Source organism: Rhipicephalus microplus, chromosome 3 (genome assembly GCF_043290135.1).
Source record: "Rhipicephalus microplus isolate Deutch F79 chromosome 3, USDA_Rmic, whole genome shotgun sequence".
NCBI lineage: Eukaryota > Metazoa > Arthropoda > Arachnida > Ixodida > Ixodidae > Rhipicephalus > Rhipicephalus microplus.
In genome coordinates, this window is record NC_134702.1 from 201,950,406 (window position 1) to 201,968,267 (window position 17,862).

General features: G+C 47.5%; 2 non-coding genes across 2 annotated transcripts; both read left to right on the top strand.

The window, feature by feature from the left end:
- Positions 1–125, top strand: LOC142804328 (U5 spliceosomal RNA). The gene has a single exon (XR_012894593.1). It is a non-coding gene; the product is annotated as a U5 spliceosomal RNA (small nuclear RNA).
- Positions 126–13,573: 13,448 nt separating this feature from the next.
- Positions 13,574–13,698, top strand: LOC142804329 (U5 spliceosomal RNA). The gene has a single exon (XR_012894595.1). It is a non-coding gene; the product is annotated as a U5 spliceosomal RNA (small nuclear RNA).
- Positions 13,699–17,862: the final 4,164 nt, after the last annotated feature.

The window sequence follows — 17,862 nt, forward strand, 5'->3', positions numbered from 1 at the left end:
GTGCTCAGGTCCTTCCTCAGCTGGTCGAATCAATCTTTCGCCTTTTACTAAAGATTGCCGTGGGGAAGGACAACTAAATGAGCCTATAGGCAAATTTTTGTGAGGCCTTGCCCGTTTGGGCGAGGCCTACTGTACAAATCAAAAAGAAGAATTCTTTGTCTGCGATATACCTGCTACCTTCGACCCGATGCTGGGTTTTGCGGTCGTGACAAGTTGCCTTGCTTGACTGCACATCAGAAGGTAATGGCGGCGCTTCGTTTCCGCGACTTTCATGACCGGAATCGCTCTACCATTGTGGCGGACTTGTTACTGATTTAAAGGGTCACTCCCCAGGCTTGACAATTTGAGCTGACAAGTGCAATGCGTACAAGGGGCATTCGCAATGACGTCTACCAAAATGTGCACTGCTACGCGCCGAAAAAATGGGTCCAATTTCAAGATGAACGCTGCTCCGCTTCCTTTCGTGGGCGTGCACCCAGAGAAAAGACACTTTTAGCTGGGCACACGTAACGAGCATAAACGTACGCGGCACGATACGTCGCGGATGCTACATGCGAAGCGCTCAACGATACCTCTGGTTCACCGTACCAAGATACGTTTGGTTCAACAAGACGTGCGTTTTCAGAAATAAAACAGCGACAGGTCCAAGCACTCGCGCACACAGCGCACTGTAAATCGTTCTTTCAGGACTTCCCTGAGCCGCCAAGCATTCTCTTTCCACTGCTCCGGATGCCTAAACGGATTGCTCGTTTCTACTTCCGCTTGCAGCTCAGCATCGTCCTTCAATGTAAAAAAAAAAATGGTTCCAAATCTGCATGTTAGATCGCTAATGTCGTCGAAAGACGATAGTCTTGCGTCTGGAGTGAGTGAACAAAACGTTTATTTGATGTTCTGTGCAAGAAAATCGGTGAATGGTACTCTTCAGGCGCGGCGTTAGAGTGCCTCCAGCGTGTAGCGGAGGCGAACGAGCACATCGAGGCATGTTAGACACAAGTGCCATCTGGCAGTTATCTTCGAAAGCGAAGGCGTGCAGCCCGCGGAGAAAGATGCGTGCCACTCTCGGAGGTGATAATTAGGGTGTTGAACACAAAGAGACGGGCAGATGCCACCACCGTGACGTCGTAGCAAAGCGTTGGAAACACCTTTTTTGAGCATCGCCTTACACTGTCAGCGCACCACGATTAAGCGATGAATTCCTTAGAGTTACTTGTGTGTGTCTCTTCTCGTGTAAAGGCAGACATACAAAACATCGTAGCATTGTTGTATAGTGCCTCAGATATGCGCAATAATAGATTTTATTTACAATCACGGAACTATGAACGCTAACCCTTGAGCAATATTAGTGGGCGCTGCGGATGGGGTTGGCCGTTTGATGCCGTTTCAGGTGTCGTTAGAGCAGCCAGACAAGTGTACAGACATACACACAGACCAAACTTTTTTCGTCAAGTCCCCAAGAAAGACTATTGTCTTTAATATACTCGATGCGCGCAGGCTTTGTTGCTCTCTGCGTTCGACGCCATCGCGGCCATTTCGCTATCTGGTTCCTACTTCAATCGAGATATCGCGAGAGCGTTACGCCGCGTACGCTTCGCCTCGTCACGTTTACGCACGCCGCGTTTTTTTTCTTTTTCGGGCGTACGTGCACATCTCTGAAACCGATGCCTGACGCACTGCACATGCGCACTTGTCTCCTACGGCAGTGCTTCGTACGTGGGCTTGTTATGTACGCCCAACTAAATGTAGCACGTCATGCACGTATGAATGGCCCTATACGTACACGGCAGTGCAGCGACGTTGGTCCTCTACGTAGATGACTGTGCTCTGACGTTGCCAACAGTGGAACGTGACATGGCGATAATTGTTTAACACGACATGCGTAGTTTATATTTTTGTTACTTGAAGACAATAATAAAACTAGAAAAATATTGAGACGCAATAAGGGATTGTGCGCGCCTTTTTTTTCTTGTTTTCCCATGAATCGCAACAAGATGCGGGGCTAATGTGGCGACGTTTCGCATGGGTTCGTGTCTCCGCGGTCAGCGCATCGAGCAGATGACAGGTCATTGTCATCGGGATCTTTGTTCTGCTGTAGAAAAATCACTAATTCAATCAGGGCGTTGTTGATTACAAAACTCAAAATTAGTAACATAATGTTCTTCTAGCCATTTCATAGTTCATTGAATATATAATACCCACGTGATCACCTCTAATTGTTTTGTAAAGAGCCGATCCCCCGGAGTGGGTGTGATCCGTATATACAAGCCATCATCAGCACCAGCCGAACAGAGATTGTTTCCTGAGTGACAGCTTTTTGCTGATTGTTCACGTTTCTCGCGAGTCCAACTGTAATGCACTTGGCTTGACTGGAAGTAGACACACTTGCGCACGCTCCAGGCATTCTCCCACTGTCGGAGGGCGCCTAGAGAAAAGGGGAAAACGAAGAAGAAGAAGTGGATCTGTTCAGTCGCTGTTTCTGTGCACTGTTCAATTTCTGCTCTTTTCGTGGACTATTACGCTGACATCCATTTCTTCGCGGTATCCAACAAGACGCCGGGTGAAGACTTCGAGAACTCGGCGCCCTACAGGTACGAGGTTCCTTTATCAAAGACTTGGCTAGTACGCGACCACTACGGTGGTTGGTAGCCATCGCCACGAGCCTTATGCTCGTCCAAGTGCGTTAAACCACATGAGTGATACTGCAGGACACAATGAAAAGCCTGGGGGCTTACAGGTGCGCCCAAGCATCATAAAGCCGGCACGTTTTCTCATTCACAACCGCGAAGTGGCTCCAGCGAGCACAGCAGCAATGGAAGACGATGAAGCTGAGAGCAAGAAGCTTCGCTTAGAAGAGAATCCTCTCGACGATAAAACGTCAAACTATTACCTAAGTGATGAAAAAGACATGGGCAACGATGAACGATTTACGTTGGTTACTTATAAAAAGAAACGAGCAGAGGGTATCCCAGTCGTCTTTCGTCCAACAGCTGAAGGTGCTAGCTTCTAGAAAGTGAACACCAATCGAGTGTCAGCTGAAGTAGTTTCCGCTGCTAAAAAAAAAGTGCAGTCATTTAGAACGACCAGAGATGGAAGCTTCAGTGTCAGCGTTGCTTCCTTAAGTTCAGCCAAGCGTCTTCTGATGCTTTCAAATATAGGTGGCCTGAAAGTTAAGCCTTTCATCCCGGAGTCATACACTCGGAACGTTGGGAAAGTAAAACATGTTCCTCTGCAATATTCAGATGAACAACTCCTAGAGTACTTGAGAGATGCAGGGGTTATATTGGCGCGACGGCAAATAAAATACTACTGCCAGGAAGATGGAGGAGTGACGTCGCGTTCACTTCACTCAGTGATACTGACTTTTCGAGATGACCACCCGATTCCAGGAAGAATCTACTTAGGATTCACCAGTCACTCAGTGGCAGAATATCTTGGTCAGCACTTCGGTGCTATAACATCCAGCTATTCGGAAACATGGCGAAAAGTTGCCGTAACACACGCCGATGTAAGATCTGCTCAGAAGAACACCGTCATAAGGAGTGCAAGTCTGTTCTTCAGCCTAAGTTTGCAAACTGTGCAGGTAATCACGCTGCCTCATATTCAGGCTGCCCGCAAAGTAAAGCTGCTGCAAAAATGCGTCGGCATGAGCTCATCCATGGAAGAAAACCGCGCCCCAATGAACCATCTCCAAACCTTGATATTGTTCATCTTGTACGTGATCCACCTCAGCGGCTACCGCAACAACAGCCGACAAGCACGCCAAGAGAACCGTCAAGAGCACACCCGAGAGACCACTCACGAGAAGTATCTTCGAGTAACCCAACCTACGCGTCAAAGCTGCGAACGCCCACGCGACCTCTGCCGGAATGTAGCAAAACCGACAGTGCCAGTGTTCGCCCCAACTACAGCATCGAAACGTCACGTCATTCTCAACAGGCCTCAGAAAATCAACCATTCAATGGAGACCGTGCCTCTGCATCAGTCATGTAATTGATTCTGCCAATACTTTTCGCAGCACCTAAGGCAATCCTGTCTGCTCTACCGGAAGCAAACAACCTGCCAGAAGTAAAAACCCTGCTGCTTCTGGAAGCACTATTGTGTCAACAATCCGGGTCAAACCTGCGACAAGTAACATATGAATAAGCGCTGCAAAGAGGTCTCCATAAACCAGTGGAATGCCAATGGTCTTCTTAGGAAGTGTGCTGACTTCCGTAAACTCATTCTGCAGTATATTTTCCAATACTTTGCATCCAAGAGGCAGGAATGAATGATGATTTCCGCCTCTCCGACTACGTGATATATAAGTCATCTCGTCGAAGTAGTCCTAGCAGAGTGAATTTCTGCGTCAGAAAGGACCTACCTTCTCACCAAGTTCACTCAAGTGATTTGGTCTTCCCGGAATTCGTCGCTTGCAAAGTATCCTTTGGTGAGCAGTGCGCAACAGTGATCATTCTTTACCTACAACCTTCAAGCCGCATTTCGGTGGAAGAGCTAACAAATATCTTCAACATTTCTCATTCATACACGTTAATATGCGGAGACTTTAATGCGCACAACATAATCTGGGGTAGTGATCGATGTGACGCACGTGGGAACATTGCTGAGTGTGCCGCAGACAAATGCAATTTAATAATTTTAAATGACGGCTCCCAAACGTTTTTCCGAGGGCATAATTACTCGAGTTGCTTCGATGTAACATTGTGTTCCCAAGATCTAGTGAATGGTGTGGTATGGACAACGGATGTAGAAACACGTGGGAGTGACCATTTTCCCATACTAATAAATCACCGCTACTTCCGAAAAGACGACACCAAACGCTACAGCAAACCAACGAACTGGAAAGCTTTTCGGTACCACCTAACAAACCAAAATAGTGAACTCACGACAGTTGAAAGCTTTACTGAATTTCTGCAAGATAATGCGAATAAATGTACAAAGAAAATCTCAATTCCAAAAGATTATGCTGCAGTCGATGGAGAGTATGAACATCTAAGAGCTACCAGACGACGTTCAGAGAAGGCATATCGACGCAGCAGAAGTTTAGAAGCATACAAAAATGCACAGAAAATCCACAGTGTAATGCGCAGACTACGCGAAAATTTAGGTAAACAACGCTGGCGTGATTTCTGTGGCACGCTCTCTCCCCACACACCTGTTCCGAGAATTTGGCTTGTAATTCGAGCACTTAGTGGCGCTGTATCACAGAGCTTCCCATTTCGTGCTCTTGCTGTAGCCTTGGACAAACCAGAAGCTGTGGTAGCAGATGAATTTCGTCAACTTATCAGTAGGCCCGCCGCATCACAATGTGCCTTATTTGATAATTCTGTCGCGTTAGCCAGCCAAGAAATTATTGCTTGCTTTTGGGCCCAGCATCCTCAACTATACCCTCTATTTACGTTAAGGGGGCTGCATTGTGCTATAGCATCATGTCGTCAAAAATCGACCTCTGGACCGGACGGCATTACGTACAATATGCTAAAGAACCTTGGGCCCACATGCACAACTATTCTCTTAAATATTTACAATAATCTATGGACGCAAGAAATTGTACCCTAGTCTTGGAAGTCTGCTCGCATCATTCCGATCTTAAAACCAGCTAAGACGCCCTTGAACCTTGAATCCTTCCGTCCAATCAGTCTGACAAGTTGTCTATGTGAGGTAATGGAAAAAATGATTGATGCGTGACTTCAATGGTGGTGCAACAGAACAGGTGTATTCTCTAACTACTTGACAGGTTTTAGGTTTTAGGAAACAGAGATGCACAATGGATGCAATACTGGACTTAGCAACGTATGTGGAGCATGAACGCGCCTGTGGTAGTTTGACGTTCACAGTGTTCATGGACATCAAAAGGGCATTTGACACAGTCAGTTACACTCATGTTCTGCTGAGTATGTTGGAACTCGGACTGTCTGGCAGGTCTTTGCGGTGGGTATGCAAATTTTTATCAGGTCGTAAAATATTCATCTAGACGAGCGAAGGAAAAAGTGCAGAACATGACGTCAGACAGGGAGTGCCACACTGAAGCGTACTCATCCCTCTTCTTTTCAACTGTCTTATGGCTGATTTAGCTAAGAGACTGCCTTCCAGGTTGAAATACTCCTTATATGCAGATGATGTGTGCATTTGGGCATCTGGCACGGACATACGGTTAATTCAGATTGCATTGCACGACGGAATAAATATTATCAACAACTTTTTAAAAGAAAGAGGAATGATTCTATCGCACGCAAAGACAGCTGTATTGCCCTTCACCCGTAAGAAGTTGAAGAACTTCAATCTCAATTTAGAAGAAGAACCACTAATGATTGTGACACAGCATCGGTTTCTCGGAGTAATACTTGATAGGCAGCTATCCTGGGCACCTCACATAAAGAAACTCGAAAACGAGGTGAATACGCTAGTGAATATACTCCGCAGAATTGCTGGGACATCATGGGGCGGATCTGTATCATTCATGCTTGCTGTTCACAAAGATTTATACGACAAAAAAATTGCCCGCAGCTTCCCTCGGGGGAACACTGAGGAGGATGCGGAAGCGGTTCCGCCAACAGTTTGGCCGGCGCTGGTCGAAGGGACGTCGATCATTCTGTTTGTGGATTCGTTGGCATTCATTTCACGGCGACTTCGGACGTCGACGCGCCGTACAAACCAACGGACGAGCGGCAACTGAGCGAGCGAGCGCCGACCTTGGGTATATATACAGCGCGACGGCGCATGCGCTGTCAGCTGTCGAATGTTCTCGAAGGAGAAGCGCGCGCGCGGCACAGATGGCGACTGCGCGACGGCGCATGCGCTGTCAGCTGTCGAATGTTCTCGAAGGAGAAGCGCGCGCGGCACAGATGGTGGGCGACAGCGCGACAGCGCATGCGCGCGCGTCAGCTGTCGAATGTTCGAGAAGCGGTGCGGATTGCGCGGACGGCGCACTACAAGGCGCGAGTATAAGATGCTTCCGCATCTAAAAGTTGCATATTCTGCAGCAGTGTTACACGGCCTTTCCCGCACTTCAGAGGAACGACTTCAAAGACTATTAGCTAGGGGACTGCGCGTGTGCATAGGTGTTCCACGAGCGACTTCCAGCAGCCTTGTCATAGCAGAGACTCGACAACCACCCTTTCCAGTCATGAGAACAATTGAAACATGCCGCCATTTTTTTCGCCTACAGACGCAACACCAGGACCACCCATTGGCACTGGAGATTTTACTAAGAGATAAAAGTAATGCTCATAACGATGTACAGAGTAATGCACATATATTACCGAGAAATTAATTTTGGAGCTCTGAATTAGACTATCCTCCATGGCTGCTTGTAATACCAAGCATTGAATTCTCAGAGGATGGCATTATCAGAAAGAGAGAGATGTTCATCCAAACTTCTCAACAACTAGCGCTTTACCAGATACACATGTGGTATCCAGGATACATACACATTTACCCAGATGGCTCAAGTACTACAACGTCTTCAACATCGGCATTTATCATAACACCGCTTAATATTCAGGAATCGTTTAAATTATGTCGCATGACGTCATCAACTACATCTGAGCTCTTCGCTATTTTGTATGCTCTAAAGTTTATAAACTCGGTAGCAGACGCTAGAAAATGGGTACTTATCAGTGACTCGCAGGCCGCATTAAGATCACTCTCCGGTACAAACACGACAGTAATAAGTGATAGTATGACATACGAAACGCTGAAAGAGCTCACCAAAGCAAAGAAGGCGCAGCATGAGATGAAATTTCAGTGGACACCTGGCCATTGCAACATTCCTGGAAACACAGCTGCCGATGAAGCAGCACGACAAGCACATCGTAAGGACGTTACTGTTTCTTTACCAATTTCGAAAACTGAATTGCGTAGTATTATAAAGAATACAACTCTCAGAATGAGCAAAACTGCATTGTTTGACCAAAGTACAAAGAGCTGCGATTTATATCACATCAATCTATTTATTGAATTCAAAATTACGCTGGCATTAGATAGAAGTATGGAAACTCTAATTCACCGATTGAGGCTATATAGGCACCGCATACACAAAACATTTTTTGCACAGAATCGGCAGAGGTGAAACTTCCGAATGCGAATGTTCATTTATAGATGAAGACGTATGTCACCTTCTCATAGACTCTCCACATCATGACACGCTGAGACGCCGTCCTAAGTCCGAACTGTTGGCATCAGACCGCAGGCTGGTTAACATGATGAACATTCTGGGCCCGTGGCCTACTGGAGTTTTACAGTCACACGCTTTAAAAACATTAACACGTTTTTTACAAGACAGCGGGATTGCTGACAAGTATTAAGAAATAACGAACTTTCATTTGTAACACATGTACTTCTTATGTACAGTATCATGTGACACCCATCATGCGAGTGTTGTGAAATGAATGACGCGTCGACTAATATGTACATACGAGTGAATGCATCTTTATAAGGACCAGACGTGTGCTCTGCTGTTTTGTGCTGGTGGACCGAATATTAACGAGGGACATTATCGGAAACTTTATTCATTGACTTTCGAACATTTCCTTACCTTTATGTTGTGATATGTGCGTATAAGTGTGTCTTTGCATACCTGTGCCCGAGTTTTCTATTTTCAATGCACTGCTTTGTATGTTTCGCTTCAAGATACGTGTTCAAGTTTCACTCAACGGCTAAGGAGTAGCCGGCGCCATAATGGTGCGCCAACATCTCCTTATATATCATATGAATAAAAAAAACTGAGAACGCTGAAGCCACGGACACTCAATAAATGCCATACAGTCTTTGAGTATATGAGAAGAAACAACTTCGAAAACTGCACACACACACACACACACACACACACACGCACACGCACGCCCACACACACACACGCACGCGCGCGCACGCTTGCACGCGCACGCACGCACACACACACACACACACACGCACGCACGCACACACGCACGCGCGCGCGCACGCACGCACACACACGCACGCACGCACGCACACACACACACGCACGCACGCACACTTGAACATTTTCAAAGTAGTTATTGTATAAGCATGTGTTTGAATTCAAGCCCAAAGTAAGGAGTTCACTACAGCGTAACAAAATAAATAAGCTGATAGTACGCGTTAGCGTTGAGTCCACGACACGTTTATTAAAAACGAACGCAGGTCAAGCGCTCAGCGATCCAAATCTTGTCTTGTCTTGTCTCCTAGGAGATCCAAATCGGAGCTGTCATGAGCACGAACCACGGTTCTCTTCCTCGTCTTTTTCAGGCACTGTAAATGCACCCTATCCATTCTACAAATCGCTCCCCCACGGAAAAGGAGCCATCCTGGCGATAGGTTAAGGCACAGGTACAACTGGTTGGTCATAGTGCGGCTTCAGTCGGTCGACGTGAACAGTCTCACGTGCGTGACGGCGGCGGTCTGTGGATGACTGTACGGGCTCGACAATATATTTTACCGGAGATACTTGACGCAGGATGCGGTATGGGCCTTCATACTTAGACAGCAGCTTTGAAGAAAGACCTGGAGCTGAGGAGGCAACGCGAAGCCACACCAATGTTCCAGGCGAATATTACTGGGGATGCAGGTTGGCGTTATGGCGGTCCTTTTGGTGTGCTTGGTCTTGTGTAGTTAGCGAACTTGCTAGCTGCCTGCATTCTTCCGCATAGGTGGCGACTTCTGAGAGAGTTGCAGACTCTGAATTATCCGGGCAATACGACAGAATGGTATCCATAATTGAGGAAGGTTCACGGCCATATAGAAAAAAGAAGGGAGAAAATCCAGTCGTGGACTGAGTGCGCTGTTGTACGCATAGGTGACAAATGGTAGTATGCGGTGCCAGTTGGTGTGGTCAGCAGATACATACATGGACAGAATGTCAAATAATGTGCGATTGAAGCCTTCAGTCATGCCATTGGTTTGGGTATCCTACGCACTGGTCGTTCGATGAACAACACTTAATTCACGCAGGAGGTCTTGTGCGGCTTCTGAGAGGAACGTGCGTCCACGGTCGCGGAGTAACTCGCGAGGAGCGCCATGGCGAAGAACAAATTTGTGAAGAATAAATAAGCCAACTTCACGTGATGTAGCCTCTGGCAGCGCGGCAGTCTCAGCATACCGGGTCAAATGATCAATAGCGACAACCACCCAGCGATTCACGTCAGGTGTGTATGGAAGTGGGCAGTATAAGTCCATTCCGATGCGATCAAAAAGGTCGGGATGGGCGGGGCAACGGCTGGAGCGGTCCACTGACGGCATGCGGTGAACTCTTCCGGCGTTGAACTCTTCCGGCGTTGATAAGGACGTCGATAAAGCGGAACTTGCGGGCTTGTCGGCGCCTGCGGTGCGTAGAAGAATTGAGGGCGTTGAGGAGGGTTTGTGCTGTATGGCACTGCATGTGAAGGCCTTCTCGCGACGTCGGCATAGGTCAACAGCGCTGATACAGGTGGTGGCTGGTGCGCAGGCGGAAGAGCTTCGGATACTTGCTCCTCAATGGTTTGGCACAGTGACGAGGGGAGTCCATGACTATTACTAGGGAGAAAGGTAGCAATAGACAATTGACGGGCAACCTCCTCGCGGATGAACTGTTGTATTTGGTGCGTCAATACTACCGGACCTGGGGAGATCGCACCAACGTTCAGTGCTGACGTGCTGGTCATGTCGAAACTGTGATGTCGCATGGAAATGCGCTGCTTTCGCAACTCGTCGTAGCTCGAGCAGTGCTAAATGATGTCTGTGACGGTTAGAGGAGGTTTCGCCACAAGCATGTGGAACGCATCGTCCTCGATGCCCTTCATGATATGCTTGACTTTGTCGGCTTTGGACATGGCCGGATTGAAGCGTCGGCAGAGGCCTACGACGTCCTCAAAGTAAGACGTGAAACTTTTTCCTGGCAACTGGGCATGATCACGCAAACGCCACTACGCGCGCAGCTTGCGCACTGCTGGTCGGCCGAATACTTCTGCGAAGGTCCTTTTGAAAGAGGCGCAGGTGGTATTGTCAGCCTCATGGTTGTTCAACCAAAGCTCCGCGACACCCCTCAGGTAGAAGTAGACGCGACCGAGTTTGTCGTTATCATCCCACCGGTTGTTGACGCTCGCTTTTTCAAACGAAGGGAGCGAGTTCTCGACGTCCAGTTCATCAGTGCCGTTGAATAAAACTGGGTCGCGCTTTCTCGAAATACCGGGGCAGCGGAGAGCGGGGGGTGTGGCAGCATTGATCTGTGCTGCAACGTCGTCAGGCATGATGGACGGTGGAGGTAGAGTATGGCTACGGAGTTCCAGGATGAAAAAAAAGAACCAGCACCTCCACGACTTGATAGCACGCGTTGAGCGTTGAGTCCGTGTCGCGTTTATTAAAAGCGGACATAGGTCAAGCGCTCAGCGATACAAATCGGAGCTGTGGCGAGCACGAACCACGGTTCTCTTCCTCGTCTTTTGGAAGCACTGCTAAATGCACCTTATCCATTCTACAAAGCAATAAATTGCACAACATTACGCACCACCTTGGAGGTCAAAATTGCCGGCACCACCTTGGAGATGAAAATGTTATACTTGTTACACGCTACTACAACGGCAACGAAGGACGAATTGGTGCCGCTATAAGGAGCTTCCCCCCTAAAATTGGCAGATCCCACGTACAGTGGGAATCGATGATATGTGAAGCACAAATAAGGAAGGTTGATATGTCACTTTAAAATCATCACAACGTCACGAGGTTGAGGTAAATGATGTCACACATGACTTCCGTGTCATGATTATAGTGTTTGGATGTGTCGTTTACCTTCGTCCTCTATTCAAGCCCCATGGTAACAAATATAGTATATGTGGAGCTAGCGAAACGGCCACGAGCACGCTATGAGCATGGTATCTTGTCATGTTCTTACATGGCACGCGCGTCAGGATTATCACGTTTGCACCAGTCATATAATTTGTCATCCATTGACGTCGCGTAACACCAAATTTGGTATATGTGGACCTAGCAAAACAGCTGCGAGCGCATCATGAAAGGCCCAATATTACCTGATGTAGAGTTGACGCGCGCGCACGCTGGGCACAGCGACGCCACGTTAGCAAAACGTGAGCACTTTATAGTCTGACACCAGGCGCATTCAGCATCCGTCAGCGCGGCCCGATTGACACCGGCGCAAAATGCGACTTGCTGTATTTCACGGCGATGCGTCACCCAGACTACACTGCGTCCCCCTCTTTTCGTGACGAAGGGACGCCGGACGCGCTGAAACCCGCATGCGTCAAAGCAACACAGCGTGGTGCGCGACCGAGAGTATATGGCAGGACCGGCGCCTGGCGTGGCAATGCTGGCGCGACACGACGAAATGAACGCCTGCGAGCACGCACACCGCATCGATATGTATTGCTGCCTTGACTGTGAGATGTAGTCATGTTCTCACATGACACTTATATCATGATTATCATGTTTGCGGCAGTCGCATACCTTCGTCATCCATTGGTGTCACGTAATACAATATTTGTTATATGTGAAGCTAGCAAAACGGCAGCGAACGCATCATGACTGTGGCATGGAGTCATGTTACAGAACACGCATGTCATTATTCTTATATTAGGGTCTGTCGCTTGTACTCGCCATGCAATCATGTCATACCATACCAGTTTTACAGCATATCATGTGAATGAAAGTAACGCAAGAGCAGCAAGCCTATGACATGTAAATCATGAAATTTAAGGCATAAATGTCAGGATTTTCATGTTGTCACTAGTCAAATATGTCCTTCATAGAGTCATCTTATGCCATACCAAGTTTGGTATTGATACCGTCATCGAAACGACCAGAGAGCTAAAAGTCGTTGGCGGCTAGATAGATAGATAGATAGATAGATAGATAGATAGATAGATAGATAGATAGATAGATAGATAGATAGATAGATAGATAGATAGATAGATAGATAGATAGATAGATAGATAGATAGATAGATAGATAGATAGATAGATAGATAGATAGATAGATAGATAGATAGATAGATAGATAGATAGATAGATAGATAGATAGATAGATAGATAGATAGATAGATAGATAGATAGATAGATAGATAGATAGATAGATAGATAGATAGATAGATAGATAGATAGATAGATAGATAGATAGATAGATAGATAGATAGATAGATAGATAGATAGATAGATAGATAGATAGATAGATAGATAGATACGCTCAATGTCGCCGACGGTCACTAAGAAATGCTTCGTATTAAAAACCGTTTCAGGGACCCTTTAAGGAGCTTAGCCCCTTAAAACTACAAAATACGAAGCGCGCGAAGTATGAAATAGACGCGTGCTCACATGCCGTTACTCCGGCACTTACAAACTTTGATGGAAGTGTACACGGCTGCAAGCATTTCTCGTCAATGTGGGAGCATAAACTGAAATAAAGATGGCTATCCTTGACATCCGTTATTTAAAAGGTATGCGTTAAAAATGTGAATCGTGTAGAAAAGTTCTATGACAACACATATGTATCCACATTAGCAGCCAGAAACCTACAAAAAGCCTCTATACGAACTAGGCCAAATGCTCTATAGCCATTTTTCAACAACCCCGGAATGTGGACCTTGGACTAATCAGTGCTCAGGTCCTTCCTCAGCTGGTCGAATCAATCTTTCGCCTTTTACTAAAGATTGCCGTGGGGAAGGACAACTAAATGAGCCTATAGGCAAATTTTTGTGAGGCCTTGCCCGTTTGGGCGAGGCCTACTGTACAAATCAAAAAGAAGAATTCGATGTCTGCGATATACCTGCTACCTTCGACCCGACGCTGGGTTTTGCGGTCGTGACAAGTTGCCTTGCTTGACTGCACATCAGAAGGTAATGGCGGCGCTTCGTTTCCGCGACTTTCATGACCGGAATCGCTCTACCATTGTGGCGGACTTGTTACTGATTTAAAGGGTCACTCCCCAGGTTTGACAATTTGAGCTGACAAGTGCAATGCGTACAAGGGGCATTCGCAATGACGTCTACCAAAATGTGCACTGCTACGCGCCGCAAAAATGGGTCAAATTTCAAGATGAACGCTGCTCCGCTTCCTTTCGTGGGCGTGCACCCAGAGAAAAGACACCTTTAGCTGGGCACACGTAACGAGCATAAACGCGGACGCTGCATGCGAAGCGCTCAACGATACCTCTGGTTCACCGTACCAAGATACGTTTGGTTCAACAAGACGTACGTTTTCAGAAATAAAACAGCGACAGGTCCAAGCACTCGCGCACACAGTGCGCTGTAAATCGTTCTTTCAGGACTTCCCTGAGCCGCCAATCAATGTCTTTCCACATCTCCGGATGCCTAAACGGATTGCTCGTTTCTACTTCCGCTAGCAGCTCAGCATCGTCCTTCAATGTAAAAAAAAATGGTTCCAAATCTGCATGTTACATCGCTAATGTCGTCGAAAGACGATAGTCTTGCGTCTGGAGTGAGTGAACAAAACGTTTATTTGATGTTCTGCGCAAGAAAATCGGAGAATGGTATTCTTCAGGCGCTGCGTTAGAGTGCCTCCAGCGTGTAGCGGAGGCAAACGAGCACATCGAGGCACGTTAGACACAAGTGCCATCTGGCAGTTATCTTCGAAAACGAAGGCGTTCAGCCCGCGGAGAAAGATGCGCGCCAGTCTCGGAGGTGATAATTAGGGTGTAGAACGCAAAGAGACGGGCAGATGCCACCACCGTGACGTCGTAGCAAAGCGTTGTAAACACCTTTTAGATGCGGAGCATCTTATACTCGCGCCTTGTAGTGCGCCGTCCGCGTCGTCCGCGCCGTCCACACCGCTTCTCGAACATTCGACAGCTGACGCGCGCGCATGCGCCGTCGCGCCGTCGCCCACTCTTCCACCATCTGTGCATCCCTTCCTCCTCTACACACCGCGCGCGCTTCACTCCTCCACCATCTGTGCACCCTTCCTCCTCTACACACCGCGTTCGACATCTACAATTCTCCTGATTCTCCAGTGGACGCGCATGTGGCGTCGCGCTTCGAGAACATTCAACAGCTGACAGTGCATGCGCCGTCGTGCTGTATATATACTCAAGGTCGGCGCTCGCTCGCTCAGTTGCCGCTCGTCGGTTGGTTTGTACGGCGCGTCGACGTCCAAGGTCGCGGTGAAATGAATTCCAACGAATCCACAAACACAATGATCGACGTCCCTTCGACCAGTGCCGCCCTTTCGCATACGTGTGTACGTGTTCACTCATTTAACACCCCCTCCTACAACCACGTTAACCAATTTAGCCATCGACCCAAGTAAGTCGCAATTTAACACCCCATTTCACAACCACGTTAACCAATTTAGCCTACGACCCAAGTAAGTCGCACTTTAACACCCAGTTAACCAATTATATGGTCCGCATCCTCCTCAGTGTTTCCCCGAGGGAAGCTGCGGGCAATTTTTTTGAGCATCGCCTTGCACTGTCAGCGCACCACGATTAAACGCTACAATCCTTAGAGTTACTTGTGGGTGCCTCTTCTAGTATAAAGGCAGACGCACAAAACATCGTAGCATTGTTGTATAGTGCCTCAGATATGCGCAATAAAAGATTTTATTTACAATCACAGAACTATGAACGCTAACCCTTGAACAATATTAGTGGGCGTTGCGGATGGGGTTGGCCGTTTGATGCCGTTTCAGGTGTCGTTAGAGCAGCCAGACAAATGTACAGACATACACACAGACCAAAATTTTTTCGTCGCAAGTCCCCAAGAAAGACTATTGTCTTTAATATACTCGATGCGGGCAGGTTTTGTTGCTCTCTGCGTTCGACGCCATCGCGGCCATTTCGCTATCTGGTTCCTACTTCAATCGAGATATCGCGAGAGCGTTACGCCGCGTACGCTTCGTCTCGTCACGTTTACGCACGCCGCGTTTTTTTTTTCTTTTTTCGGGCGTACGTGCACATCTCTGAAACCGATGCCTGACGCACTGCACATGCGCACTTGTCTCCTACGGCAGTGCTGCGTACGTGGGCTTGTTATGTACGCCCAACTAAATGTAGCACGTCATGCACGTATGAATGGCCCTATACGTACACGGCAGTGCCGCGACGTTGGTCCTCTACGTAGACGACTGTGCTCTGACGTTGCCAACAGTGGCACGTGACATGACGAGAATTATTTAACATGACATGCGTAGTTTGTTTTTGTTACTTGAATAAAATAATAAAACTTTACACAAATCATGAAATATTTTCATTTTTTTCTCATGAATCTCAACGAGAATGGGGCTAATAAGGTGGCGTTTCGCCTGCGTTTCTGTCCCCGCGGCCAGCGCATCCAGCACACGACAGGTCGTTGTCACCGGGATCTTTGTTCTGCTGTGGAAAAATCCCTAAATAAATCAGGGCGGTGTTGATGAATCAGGGCGGCAGGCCTTGTCAAAAAAGTTGCGGTGAATCAGGGTGGCAGGCCATGTCAAGGAATTTCGACTCTCTGGTTCAGAACGGCGTCAAGGATGTACAAGTCCAACCTCCTCCCCTTCACCAAGAGTGCTTTGGTCATCGGCCACCAGACATCTCTGCTTTTTCTCACCAGGGTCCCAGACATCGACCCCAGCTCATGTGGACGTTCCGCTGAACGGGAGTTGGTGTAATATACGACGTCGACATGTCCAAGCCTTGTGGGGAGCTTCCGGTGCTGATCAAGTAGAAATGATTTAAATGAACCAAGAAATAGCATGCATTAGAGCGCCGAAGAACAAAATAAGGGCTACATACAGATACGTTACGTTACAGTGACATGGTCTTCTAACTAGGGGCAACTCGCGTGGCGTAGAGTTTGTCCTCAAAGGTTACCTTTTGCCATCCACTTGCCCTTTCTCTCTTTTCAATCCCCTATTTCCCCGCAACAGTGAAGGTTGGCAAACGGGATGCTCACACCTGGTTAACTTCCCGGTCCTCCTCTTCATCTCTCTTATCAATACGTAGTCCGTCCATCTGCTCCAATATCACTTCAGTGCCACAAACGCCATAAAATCGGTCATGCGAGCGGAGTTTGCAGGAACGTGGGTGGTGATTTGCCCCTGCTGTACGCGCAGAGCCCCACACTGCGGAATTATGCTGAGCAACTGTCTTGAATGGTTCAAATCACCATGGATAGCACAAAGCTTCATAGAGAGATTGTTCATCGGTGAAAGCAATGGCCCCGTATCTGCATGTTACACTGAAAATGATGAAAGACGATTGTCTTGCGTCAGGATAGAGTGAACAAAACGTTTATCTGATGTTCTGCGCAAGAAAATCGTTGAATGGTATTTTGGAGGCACTGCGTCAGAGTGCCTCGAGCATGCAGCGGAGGCAAACGAGCGCATCAAGTCACGTCACACGTGAAACATGACCGCTATCTGGCAGTTATCTTGGAAAACGAAGCGCGCGCGCCCGTCTCGGAGGTGATAAGGTGTAAAACGCATGGTGATGGGTAGGTGCCACCACCGTGTCGTCTTATAGCAAAGCATTGCCTTTTTGTGCAAGCGTTGCGTGGTCAGTGCAATGTCATAAACACTACGGTCCTTAGAATTACTAATGTATGCCTTTTCAAGTTAGAAACACACGTACAGAATATTGACATGTTGTTATGGTGTCTCAGATATGCGAAATAATTGCTTTTTAATTGACAATTGCACAAGTATGAAAGCTGAATCTTGAGCAATAATGGTGGGTGCTGCAGATGGGGTCTGCCGTTTGGAGTATCGTTTGGCCACTTTGGTGCCGTTCAGGGTACCGTTAAAGGCGGACAGACAGACAGACCAAAATGTTTGCGTCGAAGGTCCCCAAGAAAGACTAAAGAACAGTGGACTGTATTGACATTGACAGATGGTAAGGGACGACTGAAGGCAAAGAGGCTGCTGATATTGCTACATGCATATTGCGTTAACG